Source organism: Giraffa tippelskirchi, chromosome 5 (assembly GCF_054371585.1).
Source record: "Giraffa tippelskirchi isolate mGirTip1 chromosome 5, T2T-mGirTip1v1.2.pri, whole genome shotgun sequence".
NCBI classification, from domain to species: domain Eukaryota; kingdom Metazoa; phylum Chordata; class Mammalia; order Artiodactyla; family Giraffidae; genus Giraffa; species Giraffa tippelskirchi.
In genome coordinates, this window is record NC_137279.1 from 13,998,006 (window position 1) to 14,018,058 (window position 20,053).

A 20,053-nucleotide genomic window follows, 5' to 3' on the forward strand; every position below is an offset into this window, starting at 1 on the left:
AGCAGCAGACACCCTGCGTGCCAGATTGTAAGAGCATGGGAGGTAACAGTCAGGGCAGGTTCCCACTGCGCCCAAACAAGTAAGCTTTCTCTGCAGGCACAGAAACATACCATTGCCCTGAGAAGGATCACCTCATGTCCCAGGACCAGACTCTGGGTCACTTCATCTGAAGCTGGCAGTGTACAGAAGTACTGGAAACATGGTAGCTGTTGAGAGTATCTACTGGACTCTTTGCCTCTATTTTAAACCTGGTCTATCCACCACCCACAAAGATGCTGGCCTGAGGAATACAACTGTCCACCAATCACTTTTGACTTGCTAACTTTGAGCCCCCTACTTCTTGGTTCTGCTCCCTCACTTCATTCCACCACTCTCAGGCTTCCATCTCTTTGATTTAAACTTTTATTCCTTTTCCTGTTGGCCCCCAAGACTTCATCGCTAGGTTTAATCTCCCCTTTGTGACCTTTAGCCCTTTCAAAGATGCACTTTATGTTCACTCTGTCTCTGCCTGATCCTGATCTATTTCATCAACTTAATCCACTCCTTCCCAGCTGTGGTCTCCAGCCCACCTGGGAGTGGCCCCAGAAAAAGAAGTCCAGACCTTAGGACTTTGACAAAAGAGGTAAATTTCCAGCTACATCAACTCCAAAGGCTAAATCTCTGGTCTTTCCTTTCTCCCATCTTCCTATCCCACATCTTTTTTTCAACCAAAAGTCAATGTCTTAGGCTTCCCTGGTGATCTAGTGGTTAAGAATCCACCTGTGAATGCAAGGGACATGGGTTTGATCCCTGGTCCAGGAAGATCCCACATGCTGCAGGATAACTACGCCTGTGCACTATAACTATGGAAGCCTGAGCCCTACAGCCTATGCTCCACAATAAGAGAAGCCACCTCAGTGAGAAGCCCGTGTACCGCAATGAAGAGCAGTCCCTGCTTGCCACAACTAGAGAAAGCCTGTGCACAGCAACAAAGATCCAGTGCAGCAAAAAATAAAAAATAAACAAAATAAAATAGTGATGTGGAAAGATACCCATTAAAAAAGTCAGTGTCTTAAAGTCACATTTACTTTTCTCTAAAACTACATTTCTTTTGGACGTTTTCTGTCTTTCTGTTCTTAGTGTCATCATTTCCCCACTTACTCACAAATTTCAGCTCACTGGCCTCCTTTTCACTTCCTTTTTCAACTCAAAGTTATCACACAGACTATTTCCTTCGCCTGGAGTATTCTTATCTTCTTTCATAACTGGTTAATAGCAGCTCATCCCTCAAGTCTCACCTTTAGCATTCCCAAGTTCTTCCCAAGTGCTTATTACCACCGTCATCCAAATATTTACTTGTGTGACTATGTATCAGGTTTCTGTAAACCTGTATTGCCCAGTTCAGTAATCACCAGCCATGTGAGGCAGTTGAGCATTTAACACATGGTGAGTCTAAATTGAGATGTGCTGTCAGCATAAAATATATAGCAAGTTTTGAAGACTTAGTACAATAAAAAATTGTAAACTATCACACTAACAATTTTTATGTTGGTTATATGTTGGCATGATGATATTTTAGATACACTGAATTAAGTAAAATATATTTACAAAATGCATTTTACCTGCTTTTTTAATTTTTTTTAATGTAGCTACTAGAAAATTTTAAGTCACTACATGTGCATACATTATATTTCTATTGGGCTATGCTGCTGCAGACCTTAAGCTCCAAGAGATCAAGGCCGTCGTGTTATATATTAGCGCAGTGCCTGGCACACAGTAATAAGATTAGTAAATTTATTTTGAAAGAATAAATTTTTCTAGACAGTTAGGAAAATGTAATATTCTTTATGTGTGCATGCTAAGTTGCCTCAGTCATGTCCGAATCTTTGTGACCCTATGGACTATAGCCCACCAGGTTCCTCTGTCCATGGGAAGGGATTCTCCAGGCAAGAATACTGGAGTGGGTTGTCATGTCCTCCTCCAGGAGATCTTCGCAACTCAGGGATAGAACCCGTGTCTCTTATGCCTCCTGCATTGTCAGGCAGATTCTTAATCACTGGACCACCAGGGAAGTCTCCAAGCATGTTCTTTACCACTAGCACCACCAGAGAAGCCCACTATGCTTTACAAAAAAAGAGAAATCGAAGATAAACCACTAGAAATAAGGGAACTTAGCTGCTCACCTCTCCAGTACTACATGCATTCCACCTGCCATGGGCATCAGAGCTTCTTTTAGCCTTGCACATTTAGTTACAAGTTAGAGTCCAAACGGTTAGACTGGAGACTTCCCTGGTGGTCCAATGATTAAGAATCTGCCTGACAATGCGGGGGACATGGGTTCAATCCCTGGTCTGGGAAGATTTCACATGCTGCAGGGCAACTAAGCCTGTGTGCCACAATTACTGAGCCAATGCTCTAAAGCCCACGAGCTGCAACTACTGAAGCCCTTGCACCCTAGAACCTATGCTCTGAAACAAGAGAAGCCACTGCAATGAGAAAGTCCACACACTGCAACTAGAGAAGTTCCCACTCGCTGCAACTAGGGAAAGCCAGCACACAGCAATGAAGACTCAGCACAGCCAAAAATAAATAAATTAATAATTACATCTTAAAAAAAACAAGCTGTCAGATTGGGATAGTTTGTCACTGGCTCAAATGGATAGTGTATCTATCTAAAACTATGAACAATTAGATTTATTTTTTTATTGAAATATAGTTGGTTTACAATATTGTGTTAATTTCAGCTGTACAGCAAGGTGATTCAGTTGTACATGTATATATATATATTTTTTGTATATTTTTTCCATTATGGTTTATCACAGGATATTGAATATGGTTCCCCACACTATACAGTAGAACCTTGTTGTTTACCCACTCTATATATACTAGTTTGCATCTGCTAACTTCAAACTACTGTTCCATCCCTTCCATAGCCCCCTCCCCCCAAATTTATCTTTCAAATTATGGATAAGACTGCCAAAACAGAAAATAAAGAAAAGAATCTACATACATAGCAAGAAAGGATTAAGGTGCTGTGTCCATTTGATCTAAGCCACTTCTGCCAAGAAGTTCTTATGAGTCATATCTCATTTATTTTTCTCAGTCCTGAGTATCAGAAAATTCTTCTCAACTTAACCAGAATTCATTATTTGGCAAAACATTTAACGCAAGTATAGGAAAGACTGGAGTGTCTAAAAAGTCTAGTAATGTCCTTAAAGACTGTTTTACTTCCATGCTGCCCACTCACATTCATGGGCACCGACATCACTGTGAAGTGAGTCAGCGATTCCAAGTATCTGTATTGCATTACACCAAGTTCCCTGTACTTGGCGTTAGCAGTACATTGCTTGGGGAAGGAAGAGGCCAAGCTGTCCTGTGATCCCTGACGACTAATTCAGCAAGAGATGTGCTGGTTAGTCACGGACAAGAACCCAGGGATTAGAGGTGTCCAGCCGCTTTATCAGGTGACAACTGGAAGAAGGCAGCTGAGAGCTGGGATGCTGAGAAGGAGACCCAACACCACGACTCAACACAAACACTCATTTAACTGAGGTGTCATGCACTCCCTAATTGGCAGTATCACTCCCTTCCCCAATGAAAATTATCACTTTAATAAAGTTTGCACACCCCTAGGAAGAAGCTATCGCTCTTTCCACCTTTCCTTGTGCCTCAAAATCTTATATCCTTAGAAGTGTCACAGTCAACCCTAAACTTTCTTAGAACAAAGAAATAGCACTGGACTAGAAATGAGAAGTTGGGACACCTAGCTCTTCTATCAAGTATTAATTTCAGAATCATTGAGATGACATACGTTAGGCCGTAGCTGGAACCAATGCAGCGCTTGAGACTCAGCTCACAGCAAATGAATTAAACAGCAACAACCATAGGATTCAGGGTACTCAACTTCTCTAGGTCCAAGGATTCTCCCACCCTAAAGAAGTCTTGGAAGACCTCAAGACCCCACAAGACACTTTAGCTTCCATGAGATGTTACCAACCCTACATCCATCTTTCTCCACTTACCCAAACTGAAACACTTTTATAGTAAAATTAGAGGAAGGAAAAGAACTCAAATAAATTTTGCTTAGAAAGGATGGAGGTGCATAGGAATTAGTCAATAGTACTGAGCCAAAATAGTTTGAGCAACAGAAGAAATAATAGTACTGATGAATGATAACCAACTGAATAAAGTAAACATCCATGAGCCCACAGTGAAATGAATTTTAAAAAGAGGGAAAAAAAACAGTTCTTTCTTACAGAAGAATTCTAATTAATAAAAGTAAAATAAATACAGGCAGTAAGAAATTCACCATTAGAACACCATAGCAATAATTACTGCAGGCAGGATACACAGAAGCTAAAATTAGTGGACAAAATTTGAGGAGAAAAAGGATATTTACAAGGTCTCAAAATATCTCCCTCAAGATATTTATTAGTTACAAAGGGAAAAATAGTAACTTCACAGAAGAGAAACCCAGCAGATACCACCATTATCACCAGTAATGACATATGACATCATGAAGCTCAGGTTATGATGCACTGAGAAGGGCAGTGACATTACTTCTGATGTATTCTTACCAAACACACGTAACCTCAATCTGCTCACAAGAAATCATTAGACAAATAGAGGGACATTATACCAGGTAATGAATCAGTTCTCCTCCAAGGTGTCCGTGTTGTGAAAAAACGGGAGAGACTGAGGAACTGTTACAGCAGCACTGTTACAAAACTGTTACAGCAGAGAGGGCCAAGGAGATGCAAAAACTGAAGAGTATATAAGAACTCTATACTATATTTACAACTTTTAATCAGGAATCATTTCAAAATTAAAAGTCAAAAACTATAAATTAGAAGTCTGAAAGAGGGTTGAATTCTAAACCCAAAAGTAACAGAAGATATTAAAAATTTAAAAGACCGATATATTCAACTAAATAAAATTTCAAAACTTCAAATATGTAAATCTTAAAGATAAAAATATAAATATCTGACAGAAGAATATGTACAGCAAATACAAAAGCCTAGCGTTGTTTCATATCTTTATATAGGGAGAAAAATTTTTATACAAATTGATATAAATTGTTAAAATATTAGAAGACCAATCATTAAATAAAAGAAAAATAAATAATGGTACTTCACAAGATAACATTTTTAAAAGGAGCAAAAATATGGAACTAATATTCATCCTTATTTCTAATTAAAAAAAAGCAAATTAAAACAGTAAGATAATACCATTTTTACCTAACAATGGGCAAAAGAGGCAGTGATAGTAATAGCAAATCATGATGAGCACCCAGAAAAGAACGGATACTTACAAATTTCAGCATCAGTACTGCTTGTTTGACAAAGCCTTTGATTTACTAAGTCTTCTCACTGCTTTCCTAGCCATCCCAAGTGCCATCCATACCTGACTTAAGTTATACCTTTAGTTCAAACCTTACTGCCTCTGTATAATTTTTTAAAAGCTTTCAAAATGTGATCTCATAAAACAATAACTAGTGACTTCCCTGGTGTTCTAGTGGCTAAGACTGTATGCTCCTGGTGCTTGGGGCCTGGGGGGCCTGGGTTTCATCCCTGGTCAGGGAACTAGACCCCACATGCTGCAACTAAAGTTCCTGTATGCCACAGCAACTAAGGAATCCACATGCCACAGCGAAGATCAAAGATCCAGTATGCCGTACTAAGACCCAATGCAGACAGATATATAAATAAATATTTAAAAAGACATAGCTTCCATCAAGCCATTTAATTTCAAATGCACTCATTTATTCTGTTTAGAGTGTCTTCAAGTGTTTACGACTAAACAGCATTTTTCTGGATGCCAAGGGTAAAACAGAAAACAAAATGTATTAAAAAGTCCCTCATTTCACGGAATCTATATTCCAGTGTTGAGAGAATGATGATTTTAAAATGAATGAGTAAATTATATAAGCATTTCGAAAGGTGACAGGGTGAGAGAGAAAAATAAAGCAGGAAGTTGGGATGTAAGGACTGTCAGGGTCATCAGGGAAGACTTCACTGAAGAAGTGATGTTTGAGTGAAGACTTGAAGGTGGTGAGGAAATGAGCCTTGGACATCTGGGAGGAAAGTACTCTGGGCTATATAGCCTGTGCAGAGACAGGGGCATGGCTGGTGTGTCTGAAGAACAAGTAGGCCAGCATAACTATGAACAGAACAAGACGGGAGTCTTCCAAGACTCTCTCAAGAGAGAATCACAAAAACAAATTGAACATAACATGGTTGATTGACATTCTGGCCCAAGCTCCTAATCTCCAGATGGACTAGTGACAGTTTACAAACACACACAGGTGCTGTGGGTCAGTATGTCTTTGACTTGTAGTTAATGACGTAGGAAGCCTGTTGGAGAGTTTTGAGCCGAAGAGTGATTTAGTCTGACACATATTTGCAGAACCACTCTGACTTCTGTGTTGAAAAATGCTGATGACTTGAACCAAATTCAGAAACAGTGGAGGTGGTAATTCTACACGTATTTTGGAGGTAGAGTCAATAGAATTTCCTGACAGACTGAACAAGCAGGAGAAAGAAAGGAAATGAAGGATGCCATCAAAGTTTTTGACCATTACAACTAGAAGGAGAGACAGAATGCCATTCATTGAGATGTAAAGACCAGGGGGAAATTGGAGGGAAAAAAATAGGATCTTGGTTTTTAATATACTCAGTCAGAGAAACCTATTTGACCCTTGTCAGAAGACAGGTATTGGGTTGGCAAAATTTTGCTTATGTTTTTCCATAAGTTGTTACAGAAAAACTCTGATGAACTTTTGGGCCAACCCAGTAGTTGGACATAAGGTTCTGAAGTTCAGGGATTTCATCTAACACCCCTTCCTCTTCCCTCACCTCCAGCCTCTCCAGTCTAGACAGAGCTTTGCCCAAGTCATTTCCTGTAATAACTTAAACCATGGAAATTTTAAAACCATTGCTGGATGGAAATTACTAGGAGTCGATTACATTTGTTATTATAATCATCACAATTAGGCTGAAGGTTAAATACTATTATCCCCCTTACCAGATAAGGAAACTGAGGCTTAGGGAAGCCAAATCATTGGCTCAAGATCACATAGCCCTGAAATAACAGAATGATGATTTGAAAATTATTCTGCCTGACCCCCAGCTCCTGTTCTTCAGAGTGCCTTGCTGTTCAAATTCTTGCATGATCTCCCCACCAGGGATGTGGTCATGAGGACTCCTGCCCACAAGGGCAGTTTGGCTGGGTGAGACCAAATGACTCAGAAGCTTCCCAGCTTTACAGCTAGAGGTTTCTATAAAATTTATTTTGATATTGCAATGACTCTGGGAATGGTTCATGTCTTTTTTTCTGAAAAACCTCAGTAGGAAGGAATAAGATTCCAGTTCAGGAAGGGGTTTGGGCGCTTCACAATTAAAGCTGGAGCTTTCACTCCAGCTCTAATGCAAAGACCTTTAAAATGAAAGTTTAAAAAAAAAATCCAGTGATATTATCTATAGTAAATACACACAAACCCTTACCAAACATCATAAAGCAAAGACTCAGAAAATGAAGACAGTTCATAGCTGAATAAAAGTCATAAAATCACTGCAGGCATATTCATTAATACCACTGCTTCATCATTGTTCTCATTCTTCCCCCACCACCCTCCCAGCAAGCAGCCCTTAATGATCCTTTCTCTGTTCTGCCCACCAGAAATGGCTTTTGAGTGCAGGAAGGTATCAGCAGGTCCCTGCTGAGCTGCCAGCTGGGGAGGTGTCACAGGTCACTGAACTCTAAAATGAGCTGTCTCTGTAACAAAAGATCCCTTTCCCTTGGAACAACTTCAAGGGGATCACACTCTGCAGCCCCCACGGCTCCTTTTATATTCCAGTTTGATTAAACTGGGAACTGCTCTGTGCTCCGGGCTGTAGAGAACACCAGGTGGTAGATTCTAGAGATAAAGGGTTATATCGCTCCTCTGTTAGAAAACAGCCATCCTCATTGTATGACTTCCAATATTTAAGCACAAGAGCTGGAGCTTCCCAGACCCCCTAGTGGTATCGAACAGGAGACAGTCAGTAATTCCTAGTCCCATTTACCTCGTGGTGAACAGTTGCTGCTGGTGGCTAAACAGAGCCTAGCCACTGGCTAAAAATGAGAGAAACTAAAGCATAAATATGTATGATAAAAGTGAACCAAGGCAAGGAAAGTAAAAGGAAATGTGTACAAGATTCAGAAGCTATCAATCCTCAAAGAGCCTGGGTGTTAGAAAAAATGAAATGATTCATCCTCCTGACTGTAAACTCCTTGAGGGCTGGCATCACATCTTGTTTAACACTGTTTCCCAGGGCTGCATGCAGTATGTCACACACTGAAGATGTCTAATAAGAAATGCAATAGCAAGTGAGTTCAGTCGCTTCAGTCGTGTCCGACTCTTCGTGATCCCATGGACTGTAGCCTGTCAGGCTCCTCTGTCCACAGGACTCTCCAGGCAGAAATACTGGAGTGGGTTGCCATGCCCTCCTCCAGGGGATCCTTCCAACCCAGGGATCGAACCCACATCTTCTGTATTGCAGACGGATTCTTCAGTTTTCTACTGCTACATAACCATTTACCACAAGCCTAGTGGCTAAAACACCAGTTCATTATCTCATAGCTCAGAAGTCCAGGCATGTTTGACTGAGTTCTCTGTAGACCATCTCAGACTGATGTCAGGATACCACACAGCCAGGCTCTTATTGGGAGGTTCTGGGAAGAATTCACTTGTAAGCTCATTTGTGTTGGCTGAATTTAGTTCTCTGCAGCTACAGAACTGAGGTCCCCGTTTCCTTGCTGGCTATCATATATCATCCATGGTCCCCGTTAAGTCCTGAAGGATGCCCACATTCCTTCTCACTTGGGGTGCTCCAATATCAATACCACCAATAGCACATGAAGTCCTTCTCACACTTGGGATCTCTCTGACTTCCTCTTCCGTCATCAGCTGGAGAAAGCTATCTGCTTTAGAAGGGGCCTGTGTGATTAGGTTAGGTCCACCAGATCAGTGGTCCCCAACTGGCACCAGGGGCCAGTTTTATTAGAAGACAATTTTTCCATGGATCGGGGTTGAGGGGGATGGTATCAGGATGATTCGAGCTCATTACATTTATCTGTATTATTGTTACATCAGCTCCACCTCAGATCATCAGGCATTAGGTCCCAGAGTTTGGGGACCCTTGCACCAAATTCTCTTCCTATCTAATGTCAGCGGTGCCTACATAACATGATCCTGACAGTGATGCTTCATCATGGACTCAGGTTCTGGGGATTAGGGCAGGACATCTTTGAGCACCATTTGAGAAGTCCTATCTGTACAGGCAGTCATAGTTCCAAGTGTTTTACATTTAATAATTCATCTATCATCACAGCAACTGTTAATAGGTAGGGTCTCTTATCGAGCCCATTCTATAGTTGAGGTACAGAGAGCTGAAGTTATTAGCCAAGGTCACCTAGCTAGTAAATGGCAGGACTTGGATTTCAATGCAGGTAGCCTGGCTTCAGAATCCTACCTCCTATCCACTATTCTACATTGTTATTCAATTTACTATTTCTGGAATTAATGAGCACATGAATGATTGTGTTAGGAATGGGACTAAGAGACAATGCATGTTGTTGTTGTTCAGTCGCTAGCAGTGTCCAATTCTTTGTGACCCCATGGTCTGTGGCACAACAGGCTCCTCTGTTCTCCACTATCTCCCAGACTTTGCTCAAATGCATGTCCATTGAGTCAGTGATGCCATCCAACCATCTCATCCTCTGCCACCTCCTTCTCCTTCGGCCTTCAATCTTTCCCAGCATCATAGTCTTTTCCAATGAATCGACTCTTCACATCAGGTGGCCAAAGTATTGGAGCTTCAGTTTCAGCATCAGTCCTTCCAATGAATATTCGGGGTTGATTTCCTTTAGGATTGACTGATTTGATCTCTTTGTAGCCCATGGGACTCTCAAGAGTCTTCCCCAACAGCACAATTTGAAAGCATCAATTCTTTAGCACTCAGCCTTCTTTATGGACTAACTCTTTCATCCATACCTGACTACTGGAAAAACCATAGCTTTGACTATATGGACCTTTGTCAGCAAAGTGATGTCTCTTTTTTAATACACTGTCTAGGTTTGTCATAGCTAAGAGACAATGCTAAAGATGAATAAATTCCTTGATTTGTATAGTAAGCTTTGTATATAAGTTCTTATGCTAATTGTCCCATGAAGAGGATTCAGAGTCTCAAAGATATAAATCCTAGAGATCACCATAGACCTAAGAATCTCCTACAATTAAATTTTCTCCCTTTTCAGACTTAAATTAAAACATATTGAATTGTAAACATTTGAGGCCAACATGGGAATGGTACAACTCCTTTTGACCTTGAAGCAACATTATAGATAATCCTTTGTTTCCAGTTACTGTCTTCCATACCAAGCTCAGCTGTCCCCCAGGGTGTATAATGATGACCACGCAGGACAATGCCAATATGCGGATTTGGATTCTGGGAAAATACATTTGAGGAAAAAAAAAAAAAACCAAAAGAGCCAAAAATTAGAGTTGAAATGGCACAAGCAAAAAGAATGACCCAAAATTGAAGTCTAAACTTTTTTCACATGCAGCTGGGTCTTTATATTCTTCTGCATTCTCCCATTGCTTAGCTGAGGTGACGTAGAATGAGCACTGGATTTGAAATCAGAAACTTGAGTGCCAGTTCTGGCTCTGTTTCTTACGTGAACTTGAACAAATCATTTAATTTCCTGAATCTTATTCATTCCACCCATAAAATAGAAGTGGTGATAATATCTATCTCACAGAATTTTGGAAAGATACTCATGTTCCGTTTGGGCCTCTATAACGGAAGACCACAGACTGAGAGGCTTATGAACAACAGAAATGTATTCTTTACAGTTCTAGAGACTGGGAAGTCCCAGATCATGGCTTGGGCAGATTTGTGTCTGGTGATAGCCCATCTCCCCACAGACAGCTGCCTTCTTACTGTAACCTCAGATAGTTGAAGATCTCTCTGAGGTCTCTTTTATAAGGGCACTAATCTCATTCATGAGGGCTCTCTCTCATGATCTAATCACCTCCCAAAGACCCCCTCCACCTACTGCCATCGCCTTGGGGATGAGGATTTCAACACATACGTTTGTGAGGGGACATAAACATTCAGTACATTGTAGTATGAACGGGTCATGTCCCCCCATGGGAATTGTAAAGGACAATGCAAATGCTACATGTTCTTGCACCAGGTAACCAAGAGACTGATAGAAGGAAGGGACAAGGCATGCACAGCCACCTCACAAAGAGGTTTCTTCTCCCAGCATGAAAGTCTGAGAGGAACACTGGCTACAGAAGAAAGTGAGATCATGAAGCTCTATGCCACCTGCTGGACCTCTGCTGAGCATGGGGTTTCCTAAATGAAATATTCTTAAGGAGCAAAAATAATGGGGACAAAGAAAAATGATTTGTTCAAGTGGCAGAACTAAAAGCTCAATTTGGGTATTCTGGCTGTCAATACAGTGCTTTAGTCAGGGAAAAGATGGTCACTGGTTGATTAAGAGAAGAAATTATGTTGCTTGTATAAGTGCTGAAGCCCAGTTATATCAAATTAATTGGAATACCAAAATGTTCATCCTCTCAAATCTCTATAAGCTAAACTATCTGATGTATCAAGTCCTACAAGACTGTCCTTAAAATGGTCATATAATCTACAGCTCAGAGGGGCAAAAATATTTCTTATATATAATCTCTCATGAAACCTTGATTTCAACCTTGTGAGACCCTGAGCACAGAACCTAGTCAAGCCTGCTCAGACTTCTGAACTGCAGCTCTGAGAGAAAATGAATAGGTGTTTCTTTTAAACCACAAAATTTGTGGTCATTTGTTATACAGAACTTTGTCTGGACACTTTTTTCTCCATATATCAATCAAAAAGCTTAAAGTTAAGTTACCTTTAGGGCACATTAACATGAAAGTAATGACTATAATAATCCATCAGCTTCTGGAAGCTGACCATGGCCAACCAGCAAGTTCTAGAAACCCAACAGCTGAGTGTACGTGGCTTAACAGTAGGCAATCCAGAGTTCTCCATAAACATCCCCCCACCAATAACACAAGCATGCATCCAATAACTGCCTTACAACTAAGTTGATAAGCCATGCAAAAAGAAAAAACATTCACGCCTATAGACTGTCTTAATCGTCTGACACAAACCCTTAAATCACATTCCCAGGGACTTCCCTGGTGGTCCAGTGGCTAAGACTCTGTGCTCCCAATGCAGGGGGCCTGGGTTTGATCCCTGGTCATGGAACTAGGTCTCACATGCTGCAACTAAGACTCAGCACAGCTAAATAAATTATTACTACTAAAAAAAAAAATCCCAGAATAATTTCAGATGGCAGGCAGAGCAGCTAGACAGGGTAGCTGCTTTGAATTAACCTAGGAAGGGTCTTGATTGTCATACTTCATGAGAAATGGTACCTGTATGCAACAACACACACACACACACACACACACACACACACACACACACCCCTCCCACCCAAGGTGACCATTTCAAGGGCAGAAATTTTGCTTTAACATCTTATAATACTATAATAAGAGCTGCCATTGAGATGAACAAAACTTAATGACCATTTAGTGATATCACATTTACAGCCCCTTTGGGATGATAAGGTTAAATATTTCAATAAGCATCTTTAATCCACTTAAGTGCTTCTACCTAATGTTAACAATGTAGACATTCAAATATTTGTTCATATGATTAAGCTGTTGAAAAGAAATGCTAAATCGGAGAGGTTTTCTTAGAAAGGGGAGAAGAAGATTGCCATAAGAAAAGTCACACAGCATGGAGTGCTTGAAGGCATAAAGGCTCCAGTGCACTCTGATGAAGGTAGGATGGTACGGTGAAAAGATGCTCGATGATGTTCTGGGGCCAGAGAGACCTGGGTTCAAATTTGTCTTCACAACACATGAACAATGTGCAACCTGAAGGCAAGTCCTTACCTTCCTAAAACTATAGAAAGAGAAAGAGAAATAATAGAAAGTGCATGTGGGGACTTGCCTGGCAGTCTAGTGGCTAAGACTTCACCTTCCAATGCAGGGTGTGCAGGGTCGATCCCTGGTTGGGGAACTAAGATCCCACATGCCTCACACCCAAAAAACCAGAACATAAACAACAGAAGAAGCAATATTGCTAAAAAATTCAATAAAGACATTAAAAATGGTCCAAATTAGGAGAAGCAAATGGCAACCCACTTCAGTATTCTTGCCTGGAAAAGTCCATGGACAGAGGAGCCTGGTGGGCTGCAGTCCACAGGGTTACATGACTGAGCATGCACGCATGAGGGGAGTGGAGGGAGACGGGTTGGTAGCAATAAACTAGTAGAACTAACAAAAAAATAGAAAGAAAGTGGAGTGTGGCTGTGAGAGTTCCCTAAGAGAATGCTGTAGAATGCCTCACACAAAGGCTGCACACACTTGGTTCTTCCTATACTCCAGATATTTCCTTAGGCTCATCATCTGTAAAATGATTATATTTATCTCATAGAGCAGGTATGAGAATTAAATGAGTGAGTAGATGTTAAGTACAAATAACAGTACTGGCATCAGGAGAGCTCTCAGTAAGTGGAAGTTATTATTACCTGTTACTGTTACTCACAGCAGCCTTAGCTGCGCAATGCCTTCAGGAGTATGAAGGAAGAAGGCTGGTGTCTTGCATGAGGCAATACAGTGCAGACAAGGGTATGGCGGCAATAGCAGGTTAGACAGTAGTGGGTAGGAGCTAGTGAGCAATGGAAAAATGAGCCATGAAAGGATGATAAACAGCTAAATAATGTTCACTATAGCCAGGCGCTGTGCTAAGTATTTTATATATATTAATTTATTCAATCTTACTAACAACCCTCCAACTTATTGACTCACTTAACCCTCAAAACAAGCCCATGGGGCAGACACAATAGCTATTTTATTTTTAAGATGAGGAAACTAAGAAACAGAGAAGTTAAGTAACTTGACCAAGGTCACAAAGGAAGCAGCAGAATCAGGATTTAATCCCAGGCAATCTGGATCCAAATTAGGGAGCACTCTTTATTGCCTCATTTATGTAGACTATCAGCTGTAAGACAGACTCACTAACATACCTTCTATCCCCTCAGAAAAGTGGGACAATTCTGGAGCTCTTTCAGTGTATGAGATGAGATCTCAAGCCATTTTTAAAATTATTTTTATTATTTATTTGGCTGCGCCGAGTCTTAGTTGTAGGGATCTAGTTTCCCGGCCAGAGATTTAACCTGGGCCCCCTGCATTGGGAGCATGGAATTTTAGCCACTGGGCCACTGGGGAAGTCCTTCAAGACATTTTTTTTAATTAGTCGAAGAAAGCTTGAGGACATTGTGTGGAAAGAAAGATAGATGTGGATAGGTTAATGGGAAGATTTTCTGAGCTATGTCTCTATGTTAAAATAAAAGGAGAAATCAAATAAATGAAGTCAACAGCAAGAATTCGTATAAAAATTATGTACTGCAAAAGCTGTTTAAATTTTTATTTAAATTAACAATAGAGTACACTTAAAACTTAGCTCTCTAGACTCCCAGCCCAATTTTCTTTCTACTTGAAGCAGTAATTAGGGAGGAAATTTGGCTTGAAATATCATATCCTGCCTCATAATCACATTGACATGAGACTCAATCCTGGAATAGGAAGACAAATCTCCAGTGATACAGACATGCTTAAGAAATGCATAAACCTGGGCTTTCTTGGTGGCTCAGTGGTAAAGAATCTTCCTGCCGATGCAGGAGACACAGGTTCGATCCCTGATCTGGGAGAATCCCACATGTCGCAGAGCAAGGAAGGCCGTGCATCACAATTATTGAGCCTGTGCCCTACAGCCCATGAGCCACAACTACTGAAGCCCACGTGCCCTAGAGCTCATGCTCTGCAACAAGAGAAGCCACTGCAATGAGAAGCTTGTGCATGCACCACAACTACAGAGTAGCTCTCACTTGCCACAGTTAGAGATACAGCCTGTGCAGCAGTGAAGACCCAGCACAGCCAAAAATAAATAAATAGAATTATTTTTTTAAAAAAAGAAATGCATAAATCAAGAGTTTCATTTCTTTTCCACCCCAAGAAAAGAGCCAGCTCACCCCCAAGGAAGACTCAACACCCTAGGTGTCAGGCCATGCCCCTCAAGAGCCCCTCCCCTAGGAAGCTCTGATGGTACCAAGAGCTGGTGTCAGGCAGGGCTGGGGGGCAGGGGACTGAGGTGTACCTCCTGTTGGAGGATCACAGCCAAGTTCTTGGAACACACAGTCTTTAGTACACATCAGACTGAAAAGGAAGCTTCATAGAAGAGCTTCTTCATGCTTTTTTTTTTTTTTTTTTGAGAGGAAATTGTCATTTAATTCTTACAGTGGTGAAAGAGAGATATAACAGACAAGTTCTGGTGGCTCAGTATTGACAATTTTTTGTGAAAAGAGAGAATTCATTTATTATTCTCCACAACCTCCTGTACACAATATTATATGTAAAGTATATCTCAATAAAGCTGGAAAAGGTTTCCCTTTTATATGTAGGCTTGAAAGTAAGTTTTTTGTGGGGTTTTTTTTTTTTTTTTTTTTTTGCTTTTTATATTGCCTGAGAATATTTTCTATTGGAGCATAATTGCTTTACAATGTTGTGTTAGTTTCTGCTGAACAACACTGTCAATCTGTTGTGCGTGTACATATATTCTCTTCCTCTGGAGCCTCCCTCCCTCCCACTCCCCATGCCACTCCTCTAGGTCACCACAGAGCACCACGCTGAGCTCCGTGTACAGCAGCTTCCCACTAGCTATCTATTTTACACATGGTAGTGTCTTTATGTCAGTGCGACTCTCCTAGTTTGTCCCCTCTTTCTCCCCTGTGTCCACATGTCCGCTCTCTACTTCCGTTTATTTTTAACAAGTCAATCAAGTTTGCTAGGAGGAACAGGTTATAAAGAAGGACCAGGACATCTTCCAAAGTGAGATTTCCCAATTCTGCTGATTTTTACTTAAGGCACTAAACATTGTCATGGTAGAAGATAACTGATCTTGGAAAGAAAGGCAACACCAGTGAAGATTGTTCTTCTACAAACCAGGAGGGGAAATGGGACCAGGGCTGCAGGCTTCCCTTTTGGGAAGATGAATAAGCTTTGTTTGCATCAACAGCTCCAAGTTTACACTCCAAACTATTTGCTAGAAGCGGAGACTGAAGCCTACATACAGAGAACACTCAACACAAAGCTAGGGTGGGAGTGGAAAATGACCATCTCCTGCCGCGGCTTCCTAAAGGGTGGGTCTCCAGCTCCCAGATTCATGCCATACCACCAACATCCCACCACCCAACCATCACCAGTCACATTCTAAGAGACAAACATGATTCTCTTCTTCCCCTAGAATCTTCCAACTATTTGCCTTCACCTACAGGAAATGAATCAAAATCTTTAGCATGGACTCCACACCCTTCATAACCTACCCAGCTTTGGAAGCTCATCTTTTCCCATCAGCTGTGTGGTGTACTGGGAAGGGAAGGGTGCTCGCTGCACCAGCAGAGTCCTCTTTGCAGACTGTGATGTCTCTGAACCAGCTTTCTAACCTTATTCTGGAGAGGGCTTGGTTCGGTGAGTCCAAGGATTCAAATGGGAATACATTGGACAAGAAGAAGAAAAACAGAGAGTAAATGTTAAATCACAAAACACACATTTGGAAAAGTCCTTTCCAGGCTCTCCCAAATCAGCATCTATCAACTCTCTGGCAAGCACGTACTATGGATTAAAAAACACATCCCTTAATGTGTAAACATTTTAACTAACCCCTTTTCAAGTTCAGGCCTTTTGAAACATAATTTTAAGTATTTGCCTTTCCTAATTCTGGTGAGACTGGGGTATTTCATTTAGAGAGGTTATCTTTTCCCCGATTAAGGCAATCAAAAAGAGAAATCCAGGTTGAAAATGAACTTTCTAATATCCACCATGTTGATTAGGCAAAAGATGAATACACTACTACTGAGCTTCTTCTTTGTTATCAATGAAACACAGGGTCCAAAAAAACAACCACACTTTTTTTTAACATCATGTCGAGTAGGGCTTAGTATAGACAACAGAATAATCTGTTCTGGAAATTAACATGGATGTTTAATATATAAGAAGCCAAATACATAAGGATGAGTCACTGAAACAAATTTTTTGTATTATTTAATGGAAACCTCATTGGGGAAAAAAAAAATCACTGCAGCTTGTTATAAGTTACAAATTCCCTGAAAGCTCAGAAGATGTTAATTCCATTTACAAAATATAAACTAACACCAAACTTCTTGGAAATCTATTCAGCACAGTGGTGTGACCACAGGCATTCCCCACTAAAGCACACATTTTCCCTTCGACTTCTCAGCCTTGGCAACATAGTGTCACAGCAGTGAGAAAGGTGTCTCACGCTACCTAAAGAATCTATCAAGAAATTTTATCACAAACCTTGGAAGTGACATTTTGCTTCTTCTTCATGTGTCACAGAGCCATTTCACACCTGTGAGCAAAAATAGTGTGCCTGTAAATAACATTTTTCAAGGGAAAATTAGAAATCGACTCTGAAGTAATGGTAAATAACACCCATCTACCATAATCACTGTACCACCAACTGATACAAAGGTCTCAGGCATATAAAGGTAAAAAAAACAAGTTGAGAAGTGAAAGAGAAAGCAAAATGGGTTATTACCCCTTGGACTGCAAGGAGATCTAATCAATCCATCCTAAAGGAGATCAATCGTGGGTGTTCATTGGAAGGACTGATGTTGAAGCTGAAACTCCAATACTTTGGCCACCTCATGCGAAGAGTTGACTCATTGGAAAAGACCTTGATGCTGGGTAGGATTGGGGGCAGGAGGAGAAGGGGACGACAGAGGATGAGATGGTTGGATGGCATCACTGACTCGATGGACATGGGTTTGGGTAGACTCCCGGAGTTGGTGATGGACAGAGAGGCCTGGCGTGCTGCAATTCATGGGGTCACAAAGAGTCGGACACGACTGAGCAAATGAACTGAACTGAATAGCCGAAGAAGATGGGGATAGGAGAGAATTTGGCCAAGATGAAAAAAAGTTACTCTGTGACCTTGTGTAGAAAACTTCAAAGGGCCTGACTCAGATTACCGTTACTAATATAGTCATGGCAGCCAGGACTTTCCATCTAAATCCTTGTATCCTGCTAAGAAAACCCAAATGGGTGAAAACAATTGCTTGGGCTTAAATTGCAAAGACAAAAAAATTAAAACACGTAAACTTGGACTACTGTGTTTCACAAGATATATCCAGTTACCAAAGTTTTTATGAGCTTAGCACAAAGTAGGTTCTCAAACATTCGTCAGATGAGTTAACCAGTAAATGACAGTCAAAGGATGAAAGGAAGCAGGGAAATGAAATTCAACAGCAAGAATTAAAAAGATTTAAATACACTTTGAGTATAGACATTAAATATAATCTAAATCAAGATAACTGATGACTGGGAGATGACTGAAATACAATGAGCTATCATCTCAATGAAATCGTTAAGAAGGTAACTGACAAGAAATCAGGCTCTAACACAATATTCTTTCTCCTTCCTTACCCCTACACTCTTTATCTGCTAATCACCTCTCTTCCCTCTTCTCCCATCCCATTGCCTTAACCACTAGTCTTGACAAAATTTTTCTCAGAACTTCCAAAGAAGGAATGGCCCTTCATTCTTTTTATACTAGTAACACTGACACCTTCAGTGGACTAAGTCTGTTCAATTCTTTGTTCGTCACTGAATTATTATTTTTTTTGCTGGCAGAGTATGTTTTATTCAACTTCTTTAAAATAGAACAAAATATAAGAATGCAAATATTAAAGTAAATATATCTAAATTTTAATTTTAAATAAACATCTAACTGATGCATTTCTCTTGTACACAGTCTGACTCATGTGGTTCTGTATCATTTTAATCCAATATGGCATGTTTTATCACAGATTATGTTTCTGTTCTGCATATAAAATATTTCTTGATATGTTTATTTTTACATTCATCAAGGCAAGCATATTTCATATCCATTAGTTTTTGGATTACAATTTAAATAGTCAAGAAAATTATTCAAATTTAAACAACCACTTAGATTTGCATAGGAAATTGAAAATAAGGATTAATAAGTGGAATTTCACTTAGAAGTGTTTAAAAAACTTTAAAGAAAGCTTATAAAGAAACAAAATATAATACTTTAACTCATATTTTTCTTTGTAGCAAGGAAAAAGAAAAAATGTATTCAGATTTGTGCATTTTAAGATAGATTTTGTAAATGGTATACTTTATTTTCTTTTTTAAAAACTATTTTATATTGGAGTATAGCCAATTAACAATGTTGTGATAGTTTCAGGTGCACAGCAGAGTGTCTCAACCATACAAATACATGTATCATTTCTCCCCAAATTCCTCTCCCATCCAGGCTACCATATAATATTGATCAGAGTTCTCTGGGCTATACAGTAGGTCCTTGTTTGTTATTTATTTTTAATATAGTAATGTGTACTTGACAGCAAGTTATGTGCCCCTAGTAGGTGTGAGACACTTTGCTTAGTCTAGGGCGACAGACAGTCAGGAAGACACATTTGATCTTACCCTCAGTCTGTTTAGAGTCTTTGTGGGGATAGGAATGAGTAAACAGTCAATTATAATGCAAAGAGACATATTTGGAGCTCGGGGGGATACATGGCCTAACATTGGAACTTACAACCTAGTTGAGGAGAAAAGACAGTTGAAATTTAAAGGAAGGTAGCACTGGCTTGGGCTTCCCAGGTGGTGCTAGTGGTAATGAACCCACCTGCCAATGCAGGAGACAAAAGAGACACAGGTTCAATCCCTGGGTAGGGAAGATCCCCTGGAGGAGGGCATGGCAACCACTCCTGTATTCTTGCCTGGAGAATCCCATGGACAAAGGAGCCTGGCGGGCTATAGTCCATAGGATCACAAAGAGTCAGACATGACAGAAGCAACTTAGCATGCAAGTAGTGTTGGTTTGCAGTTCAAGAAAACCACTTCCCTGGTGGTTGAGTGGTTAGG

At 40.4% G+C, this 20,053-nt stretch overlaps 1 protein-coding gene across 9 annotated transcripts in view; it reads right to left on the reverse strand.

Annotated features, from left to right (window-relative positions):
• Positions 1 to 20,053, reverse strand: part of LOC145506823 (uncharacterized) — a 294,395-nt gene that overhangs the window by 129,768 nt on the left and 144,574 nt on the right. Inside the window, exons 5-6 of one of the 9 annotated variants that reach the window (XR_014054367.1) lie at positions 17,459 to 17,510; positions 16,465 to 16,600 (exon numbers count right to left, since the gene is read on the reverse strand). The exons of 6 other annotated variants lie outside the window; for them this stretch is intronic. The gene's annotated coding sequence lies outside the window, so the exon portion shown is untranslated. Of the gene's footprint in view, positions 1 to 16,464; positions 17,511 to 20,053 lie in introns of all 9 variants that reach the window. 2 more of the 9 variants (XM_081492237.1, XM_081492235.1) reach the window with 2 other exon arrangements.